Raw genomic sequence first — 6,043 nt, 5'->3', positions numbered from 1 at the left:
AGCATGAAAGGATCGGAAGAGTCAAAGGGATGAGAATGAAATATATTTCAATACAATCATAATGATGATGATGATGATGATGATGATGACGACGAGAATGATTATAATGATAATGACAACAATAATATTGATAATGATAACAATCACAATACAGCGGCTGCTCATGAAGCGCCACCTACACGTGGTAGTGCTAGGTTCATCTATTGGCAATGATTAGTGTTGATGGTACTTCAAGATAAGCAAAAAAAGATAATCATGATTCACCATTCTTGAAAAGCACTCTACACTCATACTATACACTTCATTTTACATTGTGACCTTGATGGCGATAGTTTCCAATAACTGCAAATAATATCTCAGGCCCTAACATCACTTTCTCCTCAGTCTGGTCTTACCATCTTGATGAAAATTTTAATGTAAGTTTAGTGATACTGTAGGGCCAGGTAGGTAGCTACTATATCGTGGCTATATTCTTTGATTACAACTTGCGATTGAAAAAAAAATGATGAAAATACAATATTGTACAAAAACTCTCCATCAAATTGCATTTCATTCAGCTCATCGGAAGACCTCTTCTTGCATTCGCAGCAGTATATGTATAGCCTAAAGACAAAGCATGGACAGTGATATAGGTATTTTCATGAACATATTATACATTCGTGCTAAGCATGATAATTGAGATTTACGTGTACATTGATATCAATTATGTCTCCTCAGACGTATAATATCAGTAGTTATGATTCTACTTCACAATCATCCACACACACCACTATGAAACGAATACACACGCGCATTTACATTTAGGCCTATACGTTAACAGTGTTGGAAGCATGCATTTTAGAAGTTTCTTTAATCAGGGTTGTCATTATACGTACTCATCAGACCTAATACTTATCGCTGAGCTAAATTACGTAATGCTTTTAAGCCTAGAGCTAGGTGGCATAGAGCTTTCGATTTCAAAATCGACAAAACTGGTCTTACCACAGACAACAATCTAGGATTCAACAGGTAAATGCGACACACACGCAAGACGGAGAAATAGCCGCCATCTACATGCACACAAAATAAGGCTTCTCTGAAGCTTGGGATGTTGCTATACCTACCGTAAACAGGTCACTCCGACCCGTCCGCACACTGAAGTACCAGTAGTCGATCGAAACTCTCTTACGAAATACTCAAGCAGTATGTGCTCGTCTCAATTGGTCAGTGTGGGTTGACTGATTAGCAGAGCGTGTAAATGTATTGTATAGGTTTTCTATTCGGCTTTCTACTTAATATAGCCCGCTGTTCTCATTCCAAGTCAATTGCTGTTAATTTGTTTGCAATACTACCGAAAGAAAAAAAATAGAATATTGTACAATAGATTAATATTTCAATGAATTGAAATATAAATGATTAAATTAATTACTAGTATCAAGAAGATGAATAAGTAGATGAATGAATGGTAGATCATAGGGAAGACTTGTACGAGAAATTAACTGACAAAGAAACACTAAGTATCACAAATAACAGCATTAATACATTGTGTATGCATTTGGAGCTTTATAACTCCTTCTAGAAATTATAATATTTTTGTAACAATCATTGTCCAAACAACTTTCAAATGTAAGATAGTTGATTCTTCTCTTACCCCCGATGCCTTTAAACTGGAATTTTGCGAAGTCAGGCCTGACTAGTTATTGAAGGAGGGAGTTTCTTGTTCACCTCGATCCCTGGTCAGCAACTGACGGTATAATTCATTTGCTGATAAGCCATTAGTGTGTTAACTATACCACGATATTTTCCTCGTTGAATCTAGTTCTTTAAATTGAATTTATACCGCTAAACTCATTGAATACGATATATTTTGTCTCTCATAACAGGTTTCACATCCTATCCCAAGTGGCTGTTTAGTTGACAAGTCCTCACAATTATGTTTTTCCATATCAGGTTAGTTAGTTCGAAGGTCCATTAATCCGTAAACAAAATAAGGTTCGTAAACCCGAAGATTTGTAAGTATAACCCTACTCATTTTTCTTTTCAAGTAATCTTTCACCTGAGTGATTCAGTTCGGATTATATACCTTCTGAATAATGTTCGGGTTAATAAATCCTTTTCCATTTTCGGATTAACTGATATCAAGGATTACCGAATATGTGTGTCTCGGAACATCTAATAAACTTTTCGAGATAAGGAGTCTTATTTCATTTTTTAATTGACGAACCTTCAAAGTAACGAACCTTGTGATTAACAAGCCTTCGAAATATCAAACCTCATTTCATTTCTATATTGACCAACCTTCGGAATAACGAATCTTACACACACTAATTCCTTTTCGGATCAATGAACTTCTGGTATGATCCCGCAAAATGTTCGGATTAATGAAACCTTTATTTTTTTTTTCTTTGATTAAAGAATGCCTATAAGAATGCGAAATTTATATGTTTCGGAGTATCTAACTTTCCGATTGATGAATTTCATTTAAATTTTGGATTAACGAACCTTCGGAATAATGAACCTCACCCGACAAGTCCAAAAACTCCTTTGTCAACAGACGCTCATCAGAACACTGCGAATACTTATTTCACATTAGAAATGTTTAACTTTCGAAACACCATGGATTTTTTTTTTTCTCTTGTTTTTGTCAGCGGAAATTGGTTATTTATATCTTAAAGGATAACTTTGGTCCACTCTTGAAGATAGCCATAAAAGTTAATTTCAAAAGTGTGATTTACAACTTACATGCAGAAGTGATATTATGTCCAATCGAAAATAAGTTCTATGCATATAGGTGAGATGTTCGTCATTCTATAATGTTCCGAAACACAGATAAATTTCGTACTCTGATAGAGGTTCGTTAATCCAAAAATTGAAAAAAAAAATGAGGCGTTATTCCGAAGGTTCTTTAAATCGAAAATGAAATAAGTTTCGTTATTCAAAAGTTCAATCCGAAAATGAAATAATGTTCGTTTTTGAAAAGAAACATCATTCCGAAGGTTCGAAATAAGATTCTTTATTCAGAAGGTATACGTTCATCCGGAAATGAAATGAGGTCTGATTATCCGAAAATGAAATAAGGTTTGTTCATCAGAAAATTGCGTAAAATGTGGCTTTTTCTTTTCCCTTTGGTGAGTGACCCAACTCTTATTGTTTCTATAACGTCGTGCATGGCTAATCCTAATTATGATCACGAAGACGGGAAGGGCGCCATATACGGTGGTGAGAGGGGAAAAATCTTCTTTTTCATCTCCATGTTTATTTATTAATTTATTTATTAAGTCTTCTTTAAAAGCAGGGTAGTCCCGTTCAGTGCCACAAAGGCCTGCTTTAGAAGGGAGCCCTGTGTTGATATACATTACATTACATGTGCACACAATAAAAAAACAAGAACAAAACGAACATAGATATGATACAGCTAAAGAACAATCGGTTCGAAAAAACATAAAACACATAAGAAAGAACATAAAACGAGCAGAGAAATAGATATCTGAGTAATTCATATCTAGTGCAAAGGGTTCATATCAAATGAGAGATTGATGTTGGCGTACACGATTCTTAAATGTTTGCTATGAGGAGGCTGTTTGAATAAAAATGGATAACTCATTAAATGATTTGCTTGCAGCATAATGTGAAGGAGCATTTCTTACATTCAGTTCTAGGTTTGGGTATATGTATAAAATTGGCAAGAAAGGGCGATATCGAGTGGTATAAGTAGTATGGCGTTTGGTCACAAGTTTGACTATGTACATTGGGGCTAAATTGTGTAATAATTTGAACACCAGGACACAGTAATGATATTGAATTCTTTGTTCAACTGACTGCCATTTGAGAGCATGAGTAAGAGCTTGCGCTGACATGTAATAACCTCCATTCAATACTACACCAGCATACTTGTTTTGACAGCGTTGCAATCTATTTAAATTAAGTCTTTGTTAGTGACCCCCATACAGCACAACATTAATCAATATGTGGAAGTATGAAAGAAAAATACAGCTGATTCATGATTTTACGTGTCAAACACGATTTGATTCTTCATATACAGGAACGAGAAATTTTCATGACTACTTCATCGATGTGGGGAGAGGTGTTTTGAATCTCGTGACAGTTTCCAAAGGCCTGCCATTCATACAAATTTGAAAAGAATGTCTCTGTTTTCCTCTGAATAACATGACTTTCGTTTTTTCTAAATCAACAATCATACCATTATCTAAAAATCATTTACTGAGGAGTAGAGTGTCTGCTTGGAGTTGTTCCTGTACTTTATAAGCATTACGTCCTGGGTGAAACATAGCCGTGTCGTCTGCATAGAGAGATACTTTAGTCGAAGTACTAAAGTTTAGGTTAGGAACATCATTGATGATAGATATATTTCTGGAATAACACAGAATGATTAAGGAATGAGTAGGCTTTTTCCTGATTGCCCTAGAGTGGGTCATCTTCAATTAGTAAGACTTCCAAGATGCTTACTGCTGTACGATTCTAAAACTACAAAGGAGCAATAATAGCTCAGTTCTGTGGCGCTTTGCAAACATCAGAATTCCTCCACAATTTAGAAGATCATCACACGAGGGTAACCAAAAAAAAAAAAAAAAAAAAGAATTGTCACTGTCCTGAAGCAGATGAATGTGGTGTTTGACAATCAGATATCGGAAACATTGAAGGGGGATATTCTAGAAAGAGATGAAAAGGACAGTTTTCATGTTTTGTACCAAGAATTCGAATCTGAGAGAATTGAAATATATTAATATCTGGGACAGTATGAGAAAGGCCAGATATTCAGCTAATGCAAAAAAAAAAAATAATCACCATGTAAGATTGGATCCAAAGTCATTAAGCTTAAGGGAACACCAACTTCTCATCACAGTTCTACTGGTTCTACAGTCTAAACAATACAATTATCGAAAATACATGTTCTAAGTAATTCCACAATCACTCTCCATCTCATGATTTCATGGCCTCCCCTCATTCTCATTACTAACATAGGTTCATTTTTCTTATCCATGCCTTAGAAACCCACAAAACTGAACCAAATAATCAGTCTGAAAGTTGAAATGCTGAGCAGTCAATTCCATCTGACACAGAGACCACATCATAGAAAGAAAAAAAAAAGTTCATTAAAGATGCCATGGGAGTTACTGGCACCCGTCACTCACGACAGATAGCTTTATTCAATTGTATATATTGTATTATGTATTAGAGCAACAGGAAAATCAGAGACACTACGTAGACACTGACATGTCAATTCTCCTGATGGATCTTGTAAGTTTGCTTTACTTACTGCATTGCATGTTCTCTGCTCCATCACTGGAAAAGGAAATGATAAAGTTACAACTGACATTGTTAATAGATTATGTTCTGCAGTTCGTTGCGAAAAAAACAACAACTGAAGGTCTTTTTCATGCCTTTCATGGTGCTGGCTGAAGTTGGAAACTTGAGGATGTCTCAAAGAACAGATGGACCAAGAAGTATCTAAACCTTTAATCAGTCAGAATGTGCAATGACATAGTCCATGCCTTCCAGAAGTTTGGCGTGGATGACTTTAACCAGGACAATCTCTGGCTTTACCCTCGTAGTGTCTTGATACAACACATCCAGAGAGCAAACCTCGTAAACTCTCACAACCTAGTTTGTGCCCCTACTACAGGGAAATATGATATATTACTTTGTAGGTATTTCCAGAGGTTATACATAAACTGTTCAATTATTATAAAATACTTTGAGATTCCTGTACACCAACGGTAGCCACAGAATTCATTATCATGCTCATATAGCAAGAAATGCATAATTATTGTTTCTGGAAAATTTAGAACTAATTCCCCCCTGTGTGCAGACTTAAAGTGCTGTTACTTTAAAACACAAGCAGGGAATGATAGAAAGGTTACATCTCCTTATTCCGAAGGTTCGTTATTCCGAAGGCTCTTTAATAGTCCGAAGATTCGTTATTCCGAAGGTTTGTTGTTCCGAATTTCATTTTCGGATTAACAAATCTTCGGAATAACGAACCTTCGGAATAACGCCACAAATGTTCGGATTAACGAACCCTTTTTCATTTTCGGATTAACGA

Source organism: Diadema antillarum, unplaced genomic scaffold, assembly GCF_040938485.1.
Source record: "Diadema antillarum isolate AM-2024a unplaced genomic scaffold, OU_Dant_1.0 seq00000550_RagTag, whole genome shotgun sequence".
NCBI classification, from domain to species: Eukaryota; Metazoa; Echinodermata; class Echinoidea; order Diadematoida; family Diadematidae; genus Diadema; species Diadema antillarum.
Note: the sequence above shows the minus strand (reverse complement) of the source record.